The sequence below is a fragment of the Chlorocebus sabaeus genome, chromosome 1 (assembly GCF_047675955.1).
Source record: "Chlorocebus sabaeus isolate Y175 chromosome 1, mChlSab1.0.hap1, whole genome shotgun sequence".
NCBI lineage: Eukaryota > Metazoa > Chordata > Mammalia > Primates > Cercopithecidae > Chlorocebus > Chlorocebus sabaeus.
The window spans coordinates 53678036-53698133 of NC_132904.1; the positions used below are offsets into that span (position 1 = coordinate 53678036).

At 44.5% G+C, this 20098-nt stretch overlaps 1 long non-coding RNA gene across 2 annotated transcripts in view; it reads right to left on the reverse strand.

Annotated features, from left to right (window-relative positions):
* LOC119624495 (uncharacterized) overlaps positions 1–20098 on the reverse strand; it is a 112311-nt gene that overhangs the window by 41360 nt on the left and 50853 nt on the right. For both annotated transcript variants that reach the window (XR_012095475.1, XR_012095476.1), the window contains exons 2-4: positions 9348–9445; positions 6315–6768; positions 1521–1602 (exon numbers count right to left, since the gene is read on the reverse strand). This is a non-coding gene — a long non-coding RNA (uncharacterized lncRNA). The remainder of the gene's footprint in view (positions 1–1520; positions 1603–6314; positions 6769–9347; positions 9446–20098) is intronic.

Consider the following 20098-nt stretch of genomic DNA (forward strand, 5'->3'; position numbering starts at 1 on the left):
AGCTTTCCTAAGTAAATGCTGATCCTGAGCCTGGCAGCTGACCAGTGAGGCAGACCTGCTCCATGCTCAAGTCAGCAGCACAGCAAGCTGCATTGCGTGCCAGGTACCCATCTACCTGGAAGCCCAATCGAGCAGTTAAAAAAAATCCTGTGTGATTAGAAAATTGTCAGAAAGAAGTAGTCCATGAATTTTTCTCTTCCAGTGGTTCCTAAGCTTCACAGGTTCAGCGCCACTACTGATAATCAGATGAAAACTGATATGGTTTGTCTCTATGTCCCTACCCAAATTTCATCTCTAGTTGTAATCCCCACATGTCAGAGGAGGGGTCTGTTGGGAGGGGATTGAATCATAAGGGCAGTTTCTCCTATGATGTGTTCTCTCTCTCTCTCTCTCTCTCTCTCTCTCTGTCATTCTCTCTCTCCTGCTGCCATGCAAGACGTGCCTTGCCTCCCTGTCACCTTCCACCATGATTGTAAGTTTCCTGAGGCCTCCCCAGCTATGCAGAACTGTGAGTCAAACATCTTTTATTTATAAATTACCCAGTCTAAGGTCATTCTTTGCAGCAGTGTGAAAATGGACTAATAGAAAAACCATAGGCCCTCTCCATGGAAAAAGAAATTGTTTTAATTTCTGGAGTCCTTACATAAGAATCTGTTCTAAATCCTCTCAAACACATTCCGGGATGGAGCCAAGTGGCAAGGATGCTTTGGCCCATGACTATAGAGGTGATTTTCCTGAGTGGTACTTGGGGATAATTCCATGAGTTCCCATTTGTGGAAAATTGAGTATTTACTATAGGGATATTATTGGGGACATTGTTCTTTGTATCACACATGCCCTCCAGCTAAAAATCCACAGGAGGAATTTCTCTCTCAGTTCCACTCCTGTGCTTCTCTTAAGGAGTTGTTTTTGTTTGGTTTATCTGTTTACTTTTATTTCTACATATTGTGAATAGTATAACTTGGTGGCTCTTCACTCTGGTCATACTTTAGAATCACTAGTAAGCTTTTATAACATACAGATGCCAGCCTAGACCAATTAAATCACTGTCTCTTGGGGTAGGGCCTGGAAGTATTTTTCAGAAGCTCCCCAGTGTCCCTAACATACAATCAGGGTTGAGAACCACTGATGCCTGAGGAGTCCTGCTCCTTGGCATTGGCCACTAGAAAACTGAAAGCCAGATCTGCTGGCTGCTAGCAGCAAATTCACTAGGCCTTGTGGCTTCCACTGGTATCATCTCTCCCAAGACACCATCCTAGACTTCAGGTCTCATTTTCCATTTGTCAACACATTTTAGATGTGACTTTATCTTGTGGCAACATGTTCTATATTAGTTGGAGACTGTGGGCAGCCTACCTGAGCTTGCTTAAACTAAACATAATGGGAGGAGTCTAAACTAAACATCATGGGGGTTATTTCATGGACACAGGAGAGGAAGTATAGCTGGATCAGAGGAAGAACAAATACCAGGATTGAGAGAAATATAAGAAATCAAAGCATTCTCTCTCCTAGTCTCTTACCTTTCTCTTCCCCAAAGATTCCCTCTACTTTCTCCTATGCATCTGTTTCATTCTGTCTTCCTCCATAAACCAGTTTTCTTCTCTGTGAAAACAGGTAATTTGACAAGGTCTCAGTCAAGCCAATTAGTGGAAAGAGACTGCTGTTTTTAGGTACTAATTTCAAATTCTCAGGAGAAAGACTGCAATTGGCCCATCTTAAGTCAGCCATCTCCACCAGTTCTGTTCCCGTATGGAGGGAGGGTTAATAAGGTGTAAACACAATTTCCAGGCCCCCCACTATAATTGAGAGAGGCAGTTCTTAGAGGAGGGAGGTCACAGCCTAGCAGGTACCCCTAAATATGACTCAAATAGCAGTTGTAAACCACTTTGAGACTTTCTGCAATAAGAAAGAGTATAAGCAAATAAACTGTGATGTTCAACGTGAATTACATCTGCGTCCATCTGAGAATTTGGCCTTAGGATCATTATAACATTAGGGAGACAATAAGAAACTTTGTACAGAGTGCAAATGGGACCAGTATGTGCTGAGGGGCCAGGTAACATGGACATTTTGCATTTCTAACGCTCCTCAAACTCACTGGTACCTGTAAAAGTCCTGTCTGAAGCCATTTCTGAATCTCACTTAGATAACACACCTGTACGTCAAATCCATGTCAGAGGTGATTCTGGAAAACCTTAGTTATGGCCCTTTCATGGCTCTTGGCCTCACTTGCCAGAACTGCTTTAGAAAAATATTCAAAATGGAGAGCAATAATTTCATGTTAACAGACATTTTGGTTCAGCAGGGTTCAGCTCTCAAATCTCATGATGCTCAACACTGCTACACAAATTTAAACAAATTTCAAAGTCACTGCAGCAGAATCAGGATTGGACAGGCCTTCATTTGTCAGACTAATATCAAGCAACTTAAAAATGAAGCTGTTAGCATTAGCTGTAGCAGATAATCATTAGAAAATAACTTATGTTTTACAGCAAAAATAAAAATAGTTTTCACTTTTAATATTTGCTAAGTGCCAGGACCTTTGCTAAAAAATTACTTTTCTTAATCCTCATCCTAACACCATAGAATATAGGGTAAGTTTTTATTAACTTTCTGTTGAAGCATAACTTACTTTTCTAGTGCACATAGATATTGGCCCCAATGAATATTCACAAACTAAATGCATATGTAACCAGCACTGAGATCAAGAAATAGAATACAAGCACTCTGAGGTCCCTATTTGGGTTCCCTTCCAGTTACCATGACTATGCAAGGGTGACCATTGTCCTAATATCTAGAAGCATGGATTCGTTTTGTCCATTTCTGTTCTCTATACAAACGGAATAACAAATAGGTTCTGTATTGGGTCTGGCCTTTTTCACTCAACATTATGTTGTCTGAGATTCATTCACATTGTCACATGAATATAGACCATTTTTGCTTATTTCTGTATAGTATTCCATTATGTGAATAAGACAAAATTTATTCAGTCTACTGTTTTTGGACATATGGGTAATATCCCATTTTATTTTTACTATTACAAATAGTTCTATGATCATCCTAGCACATATTGTTTTGGTGATTACTTCAGTGCATTTCTATTGGGTATATAGCTAGAAATGAAATAGCTGGAGAGTAAGACATGCATATGTTCAGCTTTATTAAATACTGACACTTTACCGAAAGAAGTGTACAAATTTATATTTCCACCATTAGTATAGGAGCGTTCACTTTGCCCCACAATCTCACCAGCCTTTGAAACCTCCTTTTTCCTTTGTAGCCTTCCAGTGAGTGTGCAGTGGTACATCGTGACGTTCATTTGCATTCCCCTGATGATTAATGAAGTCAGGTACCTTCTCACATGGTTGGCTTTATTTTATTTGTTTACTTATTTTTCCACATGGATGTTTTCTTTGAGAAATGTCTACTCAAGCCTTCTGCCCATTTTTCTATTAGGTTGTCTTTTTCTAACTGATTTGTAAGAGTTCTTCATATATTCTGGATACAAGACCTTTGTGGGATATATGTGTTGAAAATATCTTTTCATTTTTGCATTATATTTTTACCCTCTTATTGATGTCTTTTGAAAAACCAAAGTATATTTTGTCCTTGTATTTTTCTTTTTCAGGTTAGCAATTTTTCTGTCCTTTTAAATAGGTGAGCTTTGCTTACTCAAGGATCATGAAAATGTTATCCTAGGTATTCTTCTACAGTTTTATTATCTTTTACATTTAGAGCTGCTATCCTTTACTTCTCCTATTTCATACCAAATACAAAATCAAAACAGATGGATAATGGGTCTTGTTAATCAGTTTATCAATTTTTGCAAAAGAAAAAAAAACTACCAGAATTTTACTGGGATTATATCGAATCAATATATTAATTTGGGAAGGAATGACATCTTACAATGTTGAGTTTCCAATTCGTGAACATAATATATCTTTTTATTTATTGAAGTCATCTTTAATTTCTCTCAATAATATTTTGAAGTTGTACATCTTTTATTATATTTAATCCTATGAACTTGATGTTTATTGATGTTATTATAAATATAACATTTTATTTTAATTTTTACTTGTTAGTTGCTGATAGAAATACCATTGATTTTTGTATATTGACCTGTATCCAACAACTTTACTAATTACATTTATTAATTCTAATAGTTTGTGTATTAATTGTCTAAGCCTCCTGCAATAATTAGCCACAAATTTAGTTGCTTAAAGCCATGGAAATTTATTCTTTCATAGCTCTAGAGGCCAGAAGTCCAAAATCTTGGCTACAATCAAGGTGTCAGCAGGGCCATACTCCTTCCAGATGCTCTAGAGGAGAATCTGTTTCTTGCCTCTTCCAGTTTCTGGTGGCTCTGGCATTCCTTGTGGCCACATCATTCCAATCTCTGCCTCTATCTGCACATGGCCTTCTCTTCTGTCTGTGTGTATGACCAACTTCAGCCTCCCTCATATAAGGACACATGCAACAGCCTTTATGCCCCAACCAAATAGTCCAAGATCATCTCCCCACCACAAGATCTCTAACTTAATTACATCTGCTATAGGGTAAATGCACCTAAAAGCAATGATTTAAACATACTCTTAGAATGACCCTGTATGGCAGGTGCACCTGAATGTGCTGAGCTAGGGAATCTAGTAGTGGCCAGCTTGGAGATTCATTCCTTTTCTATCACAAACATCAGAGCCCCCGGCCAGTCCTGTGGGACACGGGCTGGTCTGTACAGGGGACTGAGGCCTTGAGTTTTGGGTTAAATGAAGGTTGCCAGGTGGAGGTCATTAGATGGAGGCTGTTAAGTGAAATGCTGTATAAAGTGCATGATGGAGCAACATTTAATAAACAAACTATGCCTTCTTTCCTATGCACTACCTTAATCACAAATCAGGTAATTAGATATATGAGTCTATTTCTGGACTTTGTTTTGTAACATTGGTAAATTTTTCTAACTTCATTACAGTTAGAAAGGAAGTTGTGGTTCTCCTGCCCAGGTCACCGCCACTAGGCCATGTGGTTATGCTGTCCTGCCCACTGCCACTGGACCATTCCTGTAGGTAAGGCAGGTCTCCTGCCCAGCCCACCACCACTGGACTCTCTCCCCCGTGTGTGAGCCCCTAATAAAACCCTGCGTCTCGTTTGCTGGCTCTGGGTCTCTTCTTTGGCCTCGTGAACCTGGTGCTTTCCCTACTGAGGCGAATTGGGGGTTCAGCACATTTGCCAAGATGCTTTTTTCAAATAAGGTAACATCTATAAGTTCCAGAAATTAGGACCTGATATCCTGAGTGGGAGGTGGGGTGGGAGGTGCATTTTTCAGCTTACCATAGTTTGTAGATTATTTTAGATTTTATAAGCACACAATCATGGCATCTGTAAATAACAGTTTCATTTCTCCAACATAGTTTAGCCCCTTTTTATATACCGTATAAGCAAACTATGATTTGGGCAAGTTATGGTAATTTACACAGGATACTAGTATCAGGGCTAGGATTTGAGCTCAGGTCTGGCAGACTCCAAAGTCTGAGTTCTTAACCGCTACATTGCACTGCCTAATATGAGTCTAAATTCTATTATTGGCAAAAAGAAATGTTAGCAGCAGTTCTATGCAAAAGGCATTCTAAGCAGTTGATTTTTTCCGAGAACTGCCTATCTTCTTAGATGCAAGATATAACATTCAGGAGTGCTTAAAATCTTTGGGATCAACATTCATACTACAAAGTTTAAAATAAGACTTTGGAATAATAATTTTTTTAAAAGACCTAGGTTTAAGTCCCAGACTCGCCACAAACTGCTAGCATGGGCTTGAACAAGTTACATAATTCATCTGGGCCTGTTTCTACATCTTTAAAACTGAGATAATAACCATGGCACAGGGTTATTGGAATACTTAAGAAAATGCATGTGCATTCACATACTGAATGCTCAATACATAATTTTTAGCTGCTATTATTGTGGTGTTATTGTATTTATTCATTTATCAAAAACACAGTAGCAAAATGCAAAAACCAAAAAACAACAAACAAGACCATCTTTACCTGCAACAAACACCACAACAAATAATTGCCACCTGGGCTAATGAGTAGAATGATGGAGACAGGCAGAAACATAGTGGAAGTGAGGAACAGAGAGTAAGTGACTCACTGTGGGTAGGAATGGGGATCAGGAAGAGCTTCCCGGAGAAGGCAATGCCTAAGCTAAAACTTGAAGGAGAAAGCAGAGAAGACAGGAAAAGCATTCCAGGCAAAAGGACCAGCATGTGGCATACGGAGGCCTGAAATTATTCTTCCAGCAGAGGAACAAAACTGCCTTACCTGCCTTAGAAGAAGCAGAGTTCAGGAACTGGAGGCCAGAAACACTGAAGTTCACTCTATTCAGCTGGGAGAGGAAGATCAGAAAGAGTCACCTGGAGGAGGTATCCGGCTTTAGAGCTCGCAGCTTCAGAGCTGGACTGCTCATCAATTAGGAGGTGCCAGTGATGCCTCCTGCGGAGTGCCTGGCACTTGCTTGTACTGTAGGAACCATTTGGTTCTTCAGCATGAACCTCTGTGTTCCTGGGGCTGCAAGAGCAAGCCAGTCTCAGTCACCACAGCTGATCCCCGTGAGGAGCGAGCTGATTGCTGCCTGACCGGAAGTATGCTGGGAAGTATGCCGGGTGGTGGGGGGCAGGCACGTCAAGTCCGGCGGGGGTGAGGAAGAGCCAGACCTCCCACAAAGCCTCTTGAGCAGTTCTTCAGATAGATGCGGGGGCACAGTGCCCACTAGGTTCTATGTGGGAGAGAAATGAGGTGTCAGGGTGCATCAGGGATGTGGTGTCCAATACTAGGCGCCACAGTCCGATGATGAGTAGACTCAGCACCATTTTACCTGAGGAATAAGAGCTTAGGAGCAACACGGAGGATACCCACAGAGGCCCCAGGAGGAGCAGCTTCTTGAATCTCATGGAAGACAGATTAGGCTTCCCTGTTCTGCACCAGAAGGGAGAGCTAACTCTTCAGATGGAAACTATGGAAGGGCAGTTGCACCGAAGGGGCAGCCAAGGAAGAGCCCAAGAGGGGACCGGTGCGGTTTTCAGCTAAATCCGCTCCTGCAAAAGTGGAAACGAAGCCAAAAAGGCAGCAGGAAAGGACACATCTTCAGACAAAAAAAGTGCAAACAAAAGAGAAAAGGGGAGCAAAGAGAAAACAGGCCAAGTGGCTAACCAAGAAACTAAAGAACATCTACCTACAGAAAATGGAGAAACTAAAATCGGAGAGAGCTCAGCCTCTGATGATGCCAGAAAGAAAGAAGCCCGGTCTGATTAATAGCACGTACCCTGTCTCAGCGGCCCCTGTCTCCCTTCTTGTACAATCCAGAAGAGTATTTTTATCAACTATTTCGTAAATGCAAGTTTTTTGGTAACTCTAGAAACGTTTTTAAGGAGGGAGTCCCACCTCATCCCATTTTTTTAAGCATATGCTTTTTAAGAGGTAAAGTCATTCGCTGGTTGTTTATTTTTTGGTACAACCAGAAGATAGTGTGGGATATTGAATTATGAGAGGCTTTGACTGTCTTGGGTGTTAGATGGGGGGTTAGTTTTTATATACTATAATATAATGCATGCTGAATGGCAACATAGAGTCATAGTCCTGCATTTAATGTCTTGGACATTTTAAATTACTTCTAGTGCCATGTTGTTTTTCAGTAGAATTGTTTCCTGAAGAAAGCTAGCCCTTGAACATGGCTCTCCCTGTCAGCATTGTGTGCGCTCTGTACCATCTTTGGTCACAGTCCTGTTTCCCTAATAACTTTGTTCATGTGCTGTGGAAGATTGAAAATTTGAGTATGTGGTATATATGCTATATAATTTTGAATTGGTGGGACTAGGTAACAGTTGATTAATATGTGAAGATAGTGGTATTTGATAGCCTTTTAAGGAAAAATTGCCTCCAAATTTTAAGCTGGAAAATCACTGGAACAACTTTAAAAAGGAATTACAATAATGCCTTTTTAGATTGTTGGTATGTATGTTAAGAATTGTGTACAAATTGAAATGTCTGTTACTGATCCTTAATGCAAACAATAAAATCTCAATTATGAAAGAAAAAAACAAATATTTATGGAGTACCTAATATGTGCTAGACACTATTCTAGGCACTTTACAGCAATAGGAATTATCCAATCATTGAATGAGATACCTTGAAAGGTAGTGAGCTCTCTGTCACAAGAGAGATTCAAGCAGAGGCCGATCGATTTCTTAGTGGAATGTTGAAGGAGGAATTGAAGTCTGGAGTAAGAAATCGACCCAGCTGGCTTTCAGTTTCTCTTCAGCCCTGTGATTATATGACATCTGCTTTCTAAGGATTGGAGATACCCGCATACATTTCCTTTAGCATTCTGTGTTTAATATCTTGGGGAGGCAAAGGAGAAAGGTAGACACCATCCTCCTCACCCTGTGGTAAAAGGTAAATGTAGGAAAGTGGAATGACTTTATTGAGGTAACACAGATGATAGGGTCTGCCTCTGTCTCCAACATTTGTTCCTTGTTCCCCTCTTTGTCATGGCCCTGAAACGCACTGGCCTGCTGGGTGATGGTCCTGAAAGGGTCAGAGCTTCAAGGATTACTAAGTAGGGTAGTGTCAGTCCCAAGCCATTCTGTGGATCTAGGGTTACAGTCAGGGCAGCCTCAGGGGCAGGGGCTTCCTCCTCAGGAGGTTTAATGCTCTGTGGTCACCATCTTGAAATTCTTAAGACTTGTATCTTTGAATTTGTGTTTTGTGAGGTCTGATGGGATAATGGGGCACTCACAGGGGCTTAGGACCTCAGTTTACTTGTGGTCTTACCTCCTGCCACCTTTCCAGGATGGTTCTCAGCGGGGGCTGTGGGGTCTCTCTCTCCCCCAGGCCCCACCGCACAATTGTGTCTGCTCTCCACCTCAGACAAGACACAAGGAGAGTCAGGGGCCCAGTGCACACCCAAGTCTTGGTAGTGAGGCTCGGCAGCACCCCTACACACCTGCTGGATGGCTAGCTGGAGGCCCCATCTCCAGGGGATCAAGTCTCACCTACTTAATCCAGGTACCAAGCACATCCCAGCACACAGGTTCAAAAATCCAGGGAAGCCAACTGCCATGGGTTGAAGGGGTGAGAGACCGTGGAAAGGAAAGATGTCTGGCTTAATTTCTTCAGACCCACAGCCCCAGTTGCCTCTGGCTGCCTCGGGCAGGGTTCCTTGGCTGAAGCAGGAAGAGTGCGGATGCCTCTTCCATCAAGGGACAGAGGTCCGGGGCACTTATGAAGCTCCACACTCCCCTGCAAGTGTCCTCACACCTGGAGCCCTCCCTCAGCCAGCTACAGCCAGCAACATACCTTGTTGCGGGGAGAGGGTCATCTCTCTTTTCCTCCCTTCCAGTGCCGGGCTTCGGTTTGTCTCTTCTGGACAGTTCAAGGCACCTTTTAGGGAGGGGCTGCAAAATGCAAATTGTATAAGTTCAGTGATTCCACATACACATTAAGTGCTTTTATATTTGCATTTATATTTGCCTTGCACAATGTAAAGATAAACTGTAAAATTCACGGTAATAATTGAAAACTTTCATTTTTCTTAGAATGATGTTAAATAACAAATGAAAAACACTATGACATGCTGGGAGAGAGACTGCAGAAGAAAGAAAAAAGTTTTATCTATAACAGCGCTTTTTTTCTTGCTTTTTAACCTTGAGGCTCCACATTTTCATTTTGCACTGAGCCTCACAAATTATGTAGCTAGCTTTGGTTACAACTTGCTCCTTGCCTAAGCCAACCCATGCGCAAGCTAGGCAGCTGATCCTGGACCCAATGGCTAGAGCCCAGTCTCACAGTAATGTTACTGTCTGTAAGTGCCCCGTGGTGACTCACAGCTCAAGACTGTATATTTCTCACTTGTCTGAATGCAAAGTAAAAGTGGCTATTTTTATAGAACAAAAACCCACGGAAAATATGGAATTCGGCCCATCTATATGCACTGCTGCACCTGAGACACTCAGCACACATAATAAATCTGTCTTTGGAAACTTGCTCCTTTACAGTTTTGACATAGATAAATGACAAGTATTAAATCTTAAGGGAAAAGAACCAGCTGCTGTAGTTGTTGAATTACTGAGACTGAAGCCTCCAGGCCTACTGATTTGAAATATCAGGCAGAAGCCTCCCGGAAAAGGGTATAGGTGAGCTGGGAGAATGTCTCTGGTATTACCAACCCTGAGAAACTCAGGGCCACATCTAATATCTGAATCTGAACTTTGGAAGCCATTACCATAACCTTGGTCATCGATCAGTAAGAGGACCTTTTTAGGGGGACGCATACCATGCTAAACCAATGGTTCAGAACTTGGATTGTCTAATGAAGTTTTTCTTTAGACAGAACAGATACCTGCGGAAAGAGCAAAGACTAGTAACAGACATATTTGTTCACTGTTTAGCACGATAGCATTGGTAGGAGTCAAGGGTGACAACAGGGATAATTCTAGAGTGCCAGAGTCAAACATAGCTAGGAGATGATGTGTCCTTTCACCATGGTGTTCCTCTGCCCCAGAGTGCAGCTCTTTGAGGGGGGACTTGGAACCTTTGTTTTTACATCCCCTGGTGCCCCCGCCCCAGTGCCCCCCACCCCCCACCATACATTATCTGGCATGGAGTGATGGCTCAGGGCACTTTTCAAAAATTAAACTCGGCCAAGTGCAGTGGCTCACGCCTGTAATTCCAGCCCCTGGGGAGGCCAAGGTGGGCGGATCACGAGGTCAAGAGTTCTAGACCAGCCTGGCCAATATGGTGAAACCCCAGCTCTACTAAAAATACAAAAAATTAGCCGGGTGCAGTGATGCATGCCTGTAGTCCTAGTTACTCGGGAGGCTGAGGTGGGAGAATCACTTGAATCCCGGAGGCAGAGGTTGCAGTGAGCCAAGATTGTGCCACTGCGCTTCAGCGTGGGTGACAGAGTGAGACTCCATCTCAAAATAAATAAATAAATCCAACTCCTTCCTTGTTTTGCAAGAAAACCGTGGCCCAGAGAATTTTGATGCTATCCTCAAAATCACACAGCTAACAAATAGTAATGCCGGGACCAGAACTGAGACCTCCTTACCCCGATGGCAGCTGATCTAGTCTATCACACTTGGAGAGAAAATTGGTGTCATTTTCTTTGAAGATTATATATAATCCATGTGGATAAAAAAGAATCTCATAGAATCTCAACAATGAGCTGCTGCCAAAATGTTGGCAGAATGAAAATGAGGAAGAGAATGGGGTCCAGGGCTGGGCCTAGCCAAGCAGGGGAAGGCTGAGAGTTGCTCAGACAAGGAAGCTGGCCTCTCAGCTCAGGGGGACCTGCTATGGTCCCAACCAACACCCGAGGATAAGAGCTCTCTGCAGGAAGAGGACACCTACTTACAACATTGCTTAAGTGCTTCTTCTGAGGTGAGCACTCTTCTCCGAGATATATGTGGATTAATTCATTTCATCCTTATAACAAGCTTGTTAGAAGGGCTCTATTATTAATTCCACTTGACTGAAACTGAGGAAAATCTACCAGCGAGAGACAGTCAGGCTTCAAGCCCAAGAGTCTGAACTCTCTCTTAGCCCTTGTTGCTCAGCTGCCTGTCTGACCTGGGGAAGGGGAGTGCTCACCAGAAACAGGGGAGAGTCCTTCAGAAGAAGGAACGTCTGACTCCTCAGTGGCAGCAGGAGTACAGCGCCTGCTGTTGGAAAGGCCACTCCTGGGAGAGCCTCCCACCCACCCCCGCCCCCTCCTCCTGCTCTGTTCCTGGACTCCTCCTTTCCCTGGAGCCGCTGCCCAAACTCATCAGACTCGGGAGCTGGATGCAGATCCTTGCATACACCTCATTCCCTTGTCCCTCCAATGAAAAAGAGGCAGCATGGTGTGCTCCCAGAGCCCACAGCCCCTGGGCTTGGCTTCTCCCACTTACTGGCTGTGAACTTGGACAGCTCACTTAACACCCCCAGGCCTCAATCTCTTCATCCATAAACTGGACACCAGCAATGCTTCACAGGTGGCTGTAGTGAGTTACCATGCATGAAAGCATGTTGTAGATTGTTTAGTGTTAACCAACATTCAATCCCTTTCAGTTTATTTATAATGAGGATGAACTACTTGAGAGCTTGAGAGCATGGACTCTGGACCCAGACAGATAACAGGCAAGTTACTGAACCTGTCTCAATTTCAGTTTCCATATCTGTCAAATGGGCATAATGTGCTGGTACCAGCTAGAGGGATGATGGAAGGCATATGCAAGATGATGCATGAAAAATAGTAGTAAAACGTTTATATGCCTTTAAATAAGTTAATATATAATAAGATCACTGAAAATCACCTGGCGTAGGTTGGTATTAATTCTTTTCAAACCAGAGAGAAAAAGATAATGCCTTGTAAAAGACTTAGCTTTGTTTCTAGCACATGGTTTGTGCTCAATAAATACAGGCTACTAAGGTAATGTTGTCACTGGTGTTGTTATTGTTATCAGTAATAGTATGAACATAGAGGGGCTAGTGATTCCTATGCACATCGGGGCTGAGCAGCACTGCCTTGGGACTCAGCAGGACTCTGCCTTTCTCAGGCTGGACTTTATGCTGAATTCCCCATAATCTCAAACCTTGCAGGGCTTGTTTCATGAACCTACAATCTATGCCATTGCACAAGACCCTGTGTTCAGAAGGGGCTGTTCTCAAAAAGGCTCCATGCTTGGTTTAATGCTCTGCTATTGCTGTCTTGAAATTCTTATTTTTCAGTAAGAGGCCCCACATTTTCATTTTGCACTGAGCCTGGCAAATGATGTAGCCAGTCCTGCCGCCTGCTACCCTGGGACCCTCTAGGACTGGTGCCTAGAATCTACCTGGACCCTGCCACCTTCCCTCCCTCAGCCTGATTCCACTTCCTACATCCTGAACACCATATTTCTAAAGCACACAGACACCATCTTGACAGTGACTGCAGCTCTGGCAACCTTGTGAACTGAGGTACAATTTGGCAGTCAGACCACAGGGATTTGTCCTCCCAGAAGCTAGACTTGCTAGAACCATATCTGAATTGGCATACCTTTTCTGTTCTTGTAGGAATCACCTTCTTAGCATTTAAATGTGCCAGAATTATGCACAGTATTTTTAACTTGCCTCATCCCATTAAATTCTTCCTATAGCTGATAAGGTATATATTATTTTTCTTGTTTTACAGAGAAGGAAACTCAAAAAGTTTAAATAGCATGCTTAAAATGAAATAACAAATCAGAAGTCACACCAGAATATAAACACATGTGTGTTCAAATCAACAGCCCTTGGGCTGTCCTGTCTCATTGTACTCAGTGGTCTTTTTCGAGGTCTAAACTCAGTTCCCTCCCACCAGCAAACCTACCTGCTCAGGGACTGAGATCTCTGCACAGTGTCCTCCCCACACCGTTTCTCTGGAGGTCCCCACTCTCCCAGGGTTAATGTAGAAGACATTCCACAGAAGCACACAAAGGCTCTATATATTAGGTCCTTGTGGCTGTGTGACAAAGAAGCCACAAACTTGGTGTCTTAAAACAAGAGAAATGTATTCCTTCACAGTTTTGGAGCCCAGAAGTCTGAAATTAATATCACTGCCCTGAAATTAAGGTGTTGGCAGGGTCTTGCTCTCCCCTGAAATCTCTTCCTCCAGCTTCTAACAGCTGCTGGCATTCCTTGGCTTGTGGCCATATCACTCCCATCTTCAAAGTTTACGTCTTTATGTCTCTCTCTGTGCCATCTTCCTGTGGCCTTCTCTATGTGAGTGTCAAATCTACCCCTGCCCCCTTCCAATAAGGATCATGTGATTGCTCTCAGGTCCCACCTGGATAATCCACATGATCTCTCCACGTCAAGATTCACCATCACATCTGCAAAGGCCCTTTTTAGCCACATCAAGTAATCACGGGTTCCAGGGATTAGGAGGTGAATATCTTTTGCGGGGGCGGGGAAGTTTTGTAGCCTACCAAAGTGGGCAGATATGCTAATAGCTGGGGGAGTTGGACAGAAAAAGAAAGGATTTCTCAGCCCTTTCAGAAGCATTCCTGAGCAGCCTCCAAGCAGCACAGCCTTCCCAAGAGAACTGGCTCCACTATACTTAGTCTGATCCTCTGAGGGAGGGACGGTTTGAGAAGAAAGAGGCAAGGAATCCCTGGATAAAGCCCTAAGGGCTAAAGAGCAAGAGACTGGATCTTCTAAGGAGAGCAGAATCGAAAGTTAAGCTGTCCTCAGGAGTTTCCGTATTCCTTTCTCACATGCTTTTTCCAGCTTTGCAGGTAAAATATGTGTAAAAACCATGGAATCTATTCAGAATTCTGCTCTGGGACCATTGTGTTTTCAAATAGTGGCTAATAAACCCTCTTCCTCCCATTCTCCTTTGAGGCTATTATTCTTTCCCCCGCTCTCATTACTCAGCTGGAAACCTTCTGTTTCTGCTTCCCCTCCTTATTCCTAGATTATCCCTCATCCTTCCATGTTGGGAAAATCACTCCCAACCCAGGAAACCCTGAGGGGCAGCATTCAGTCACGCTCAAAAGCTAAAAAGTACAGTAACTATTTCCTGAAAGAAGAGGGGCAAGCATGACTACAAAACAGATGCTCTTGGAAAAGGCAAAAACCCCTGAAGAAAAGCCTCAGCTCATACCTGAATCTGTGCAGGAGGAGGCTCCTCTGATTAGCCGTACCTGGGCAGTGCCCCAGTTAGCTAGGGGCTGGGAGGGGCAGTTAAATTCAGGGCCTTTGATGGAACACAAAAGGAGGCACTGAGGCAAACTATGGAATGAACTTGTATATTATTTTATATATGCTCACACATCCAGAGTTGAGTGTTACGCTGTGGCAGATGAGAGGTAAGGATTTAACCGCCAGCCCCTCCACGTTAGACACTGGTGCAGCCTTAAATCAGGAGTGGCTGGGCAGGGTCTCATCTAATATTGCCCAGCTCTGTCGTGTGATGCCCTCCCATTTGTTTCACCTTTGTTTCTGGGTCGGGATAACCTGGTCTTCCACATCCTGGCACCAGGGTGGACATACTTCCTGCTCATATTTGTTTCTTCAAAGAGCAGACTTTGTCAGCTAAGCTCCTGTTGTTCTCACTAAACCTGACCCTATTAGCTACTGCACTAGTTTGTGTGGGAATTTTACCCTTTCCGTGTGTAGAATGTGTCAGTCAGAGTTGGACCAGAGAAGCTGAACTAGTAGGAGAGATAGAGAAAGAGAGGGGCAAGGCGGTGGGGGTAGCGATAGGGAGAGAGATTAACAGAGCTTTTACAGGTAATTGACCTCTGCATTGTGGGAGCTGGTTAAATAGTCCAGGTAAGACTGTCTCTGTGTCTGATGGTGGCGCTTAAAGACCACAAGGCAGGCATCAGGAAGTGAGGATTATGAACAGGCTGGAATCCCACAGGCACAAGCTGGGACCTCACAAGGACAGGCTGGAACCTGCTATTCTTGTTGCCTCTGACCTTGGTGAAGAGGAAATCCTGCATAGACCAGACCCTCAACCCTGAGCTAAATACTCACACCTGGCCCAGCTATTGCTTCACACCAAGGAGGTGAGTCAGCAGGTTAACAACAGTGTGCATGTGCTACATGATGGCTACTGCCTCCCTTTTGCCCCCAAAAAATCTTTAGAGGATCTCCTAGTTCGCCCTCCTTAACCAGAAACACATGCAAAGGGAATCCTTGCATGTCAGCAAGCAAATTGACACATTACAAAGCCAGCACAGTGTCTTAGGTCAAATGTCCCAGAAAACAGCTATGAGATGGAGCTGTACATGCAGGAGATTTACTGGGGTGTGTTCTTGGGAGTGAAGGAAGGGGGGTGGGATGGAGGGAGAAGGCGAGCTGAGAGGCAGTTGCAACAGGAACTGATTCTGTATGGAGCTGGGATGGCTTTCAGGGCTGTCTGGAAGGAAGGCAAGTCTGCCTCGGGGAAGAGTGCATGACTTTGGGAGATAGAGGGCAATTTCCAAAGGGGCCTCAGCTGTGAGCTGTCAGCAGCCACTACTCCCAGCTGCTGGAGGAATGAGTGCCTCATTCCCAAAGGGGGGATCTGGACGTATATGACAGTATCCAATACAACCTGCTTCAACCTGCCTGTGATGAGTGTGGAAATTCTTTGCTGAAAGAGGGGTTTTTATTTTTTATTTTTTATTTATTTATTTATTTATTTTTTTTTTTTTTTTTTGAGGTGGAGTCTCGCTCTGCCGCCCAGGCTGAAGTGCAGTGGCCGGATCTCAGCTCACTGCAAGCTCCGCCTCCCGGGTTCACGCCATTCTCCTGCCTCAGCCTCCGGAGTAGCTGGGACTACAGGCACCCGCCACCTCACCCGGCTAGTTTTTTGTATTTCTTAGTAGAGATGGGGTTTCACAGTGTTAGCCAGGATGGTCTCGATCTCCTGACCTCGTGATCTGCCCATCTCGGCCTCCCAGAGTGCTGGGATTACAGGCTTGAGCCACCGCGCCCGGCCGAAGAGGGGTTTTTAGGCGGGTAGGAGGTGAATGATTCTCCCTGTTACTTGAAGTTCATTTATTTGGTGGCTTTTTCCTAGTCCTCTGTTTCCAAATTTTTTCCCATCTACAATGGCTGGAGTAGAAATTTTCCACAGCTTCCCTGGTACTTTTCTGTTCCCCTGCTTCATGCCTGTTACACATGATTACATGGATGTTCCTCCATACTTAGGCCTCCCTCAGAGAACCTGGATTTGGGGAATGTGGAATTCTAGCAAGTAGTATACATTTTCTGAATTTCCTGCCAAGTGAGCTTGGAAAGCCAGGGCTGAGGCCACGCCTTCAGAAAGACTGCCTAAGAATCTCATTCCCTTTGGCCCGCTTGGGGGTGAGGTGTGTCCGGCTCCACCCTCTAAGTCATGTTTTTAGTAACAGTGCAGATCCATAAGTGACAGAAAATACCAGGTTGCCATTTTCTCATTTCCCAGAGCCATGAAACCACCTCTTACACATTACTATTCTTAAACATCCTCAAAGTTAAATTATCCTTAGAATTTGAGAGTCATACATGCATAAAAGTGTGGACAAGTACAGAAAATAAGTCCATCCCTCCAGTGCCTTCTATGGCAGTGAATGGCACCAGTCTCCATCTAGATGTACAACCCAGAATCCAAGGAGTCTTCTCAGCACCTCCCTCTCCTGCAGCCCCCATATTACAAAAGACTGTCAATCCTCCCTCTTAAAGAACTCCCCAGTTCTCCCTCCCACTTCTCTCCTCCACTGCTGCCTCCCTGCCCTCAGACTGCCATGGCCCCTCCTCTGGGCCCCTGTAGTGGCCTCTAAATTTGTCTGCTGGCATCTTCTCCTACCCCCTTCCAATCTGTTCACCATTCCACAAATACAACAGAATAGTCTTTTTAAAATACAATTTTCATTTTGTATTTCCTGTCCTTAAATTCCTTCTCTGTCTTCCTACCTATTTCAGTCAGAATAAAAACTCAAATTTTAATGTGGTCCACAAGCCCCTACAAGGTTCTTCAAGGTCCTGCAAGGCCCCAGGCCTCGTATTGGCCCTGGCTGCAATTCCTGGCTGGGTTCCACCAGTCTGGCCTTCTCTCAGTGCCTTCTCTGAGCCTCCCTTCTGTCATTGTCACACCCTTGCCTACTTAACAGCTGCTGCGGTTTAGTGGCTACTCGTGCAGACTCTGCAGTCAGACTGACAGGCTTTGAATCTCCAGCTGTATAGTACCCTCCTCTTTTTTTTTTTTTTTTTTTTTAACTGTGTAGTCTTAGACAATTGGCAAAAGCTAACTGTATCTCAGTCTTCTCATCTGTGAAATGGAGGCAACAATAGAACCTTTAGCTAGACAAATAAATGACCCAACATTCACAGAGCACTTAGTGTGTGCTCAAAAATATTAGTTATGGTCATAACTCATCCTTCAGTTCTCAGCCCAAACACTTCCTCAGGGAGGTCATCCTGGCAGGCCTTCTCTGAGCCAGGTCAGGGACCCCCCAGGTGTTCTCATAGCTTCCTGCCCCTTCCTTTCACAGCACATAGCATAGTGTGGTTCTGTCTGCCCTCTGCTCTAGGTCAGAAGCCCCTTCAGGGCAGAAACACTGCCTGTTTGCTTGGTACATCCCCAGAGCCTGCCGCATTTCTCAAAATAAACATTCCCTTTTCTGGTGCAGTTGGGAGGGTGTGGGTACAGAGTATGGCACATGCTTTCTGTCACCATATATGGAGGTGGAAAGTTGGGAGGCAACAGAAGACATCCAAGATGTATCCTGGAGAGGCCTCCTCGTGGCTGACGAACACTGTAGGAATGGTCTGCCCAGTTCTAGTGAGCCCTGGGAGAGGCATTAAATCAGCCCCCAGAATGTCCCCCAGATTGCTGTGCAAATCCATCTGGTGCCTCCTCACCCAGCCTGCAGACTTCAGAGTGGGACCCCAGAATTGTATCAGTGTTCCACTCATGGCAGGCAGCCCTTGCCCACCTACAGTAACTCCCGGCCTCATGAAGACACACCCGGCACGTCCAGCCTGGCTACAGAGTTATGTTGTTTTGATTTCCACGTCTCCATTACAGAGCACATCCACCAAGCATCAACACTCCTCTGCATCTGAACTACAGAAGAACTGCAGCGATGCCTCTGTTATAGATTGGGAGGACTGAATTCAAGTCACAGCATTGCCATTAATTCTCTGTGTGACCTTTATTGGTCATTTCAACTCCATTATTCATTTTACTTCTTTGTAAAATGAAACATTGAAACAGATGACTTAGCTCCAGCAGAGTACTAGGCTACCCCTCAGAGGACCTTCTCCCCAGGACCCACCACACTGATCTCAGTTCTCAGTACCATGGGATCCTACTCAGCACACACACGTGATCGGACTGAGGGTGGACCCCTCACCCAAGCTGGTTCTTCACTCACAGAGACAGTTCTGTGGGGCTGAGTATCATAGCTATAGGTTAGGAGAAGCCAGGGCCAGACTGGTGCCCATACCAGGCAGAACCTCACAGTAGGGGAGGTTAACTACAGGCCCTAGGGAAGGAACTGGTCTACCAAGAGAAGACTAGAGCAGAGGCGGGCACATGGCACCAAACAAAGAGAAAGAAGTCACCCGATGACCTTCAGTCTCTGTGAAGCCATTTGTAATTCCTCTACAATTGGGTGTCTAGACATTCCCCTCTGTCTCTTCACTTAAGGGGAGTTTAGATGGTTTCTATTCTCAGTAAGCAAATGATTGCGGACTAAGGCATCTTCTCATATTGGATGTTAATTCAACAAAACCTCAACCAGTAAGAGTGCGATGATCATGACAGCTTTAACCTTCCCAAAGACCACCTGTCTTCACCTACCTTATTTTAAAGCCAAACGGCCCAGGAAAATTGATGCTCTAGAAAGGGTTTTCATTGTACAAAATGAGAAAACCAAGACCCTCATTTCCTCAAGAGAGGAAAACAGACTTAGTCAAAGCCACTCAGTGAGTTAGTGACAGTCAAGGTGAAAGCAAAGCTCTGCCCGGTCATTCCAGATCACATCTCCTGCTGTGCATCAGGGCCTCCTCTTTACCCTGGGTCCACTCTTCGCCTGGCCAGGGCTGTTACAAAGTCAGAGCTATCTGCAGACTTCTGCATGGAACAGGATTTGTCCCTGGTCTGTTATATGTTCTGGAGAGTAACAAGATGGAGACCATGGAGATGCTGGAGTTGGGGACTTGGAGGTGGGCACCACGTGCAAGGGAAAGTTTTGCAGACACTGAACTGCAAAACAAGACGATAGCCACACAGACCAGAGAGCTCAGCTCTGCCTCCAGGCATGGCCTGGGGGAACACCCACAGGTGAGGGGATGCCTCCCTGATGTGGAAATGGGGATTCACATTGACCATCCTGAGACTGCTGCACTGGACTCCAGTCGCAGGAGATCCCCCCAGGACTACGGGCTGCACTGGAGAGAGGAGCCCAGCTGGGAAATCACCAGAAACCCCCACCTGAAAATCACAGAGCCTGGAGAGGGTGGTGAGGCGATTTCTTAGTAATTATCCAAAGACCTTTTGTTCTATTAAATATAGCCTCAAGAGAAAAATAAAAGATAGAACTTTTTAAAGATGCCATTCCTATGAACAA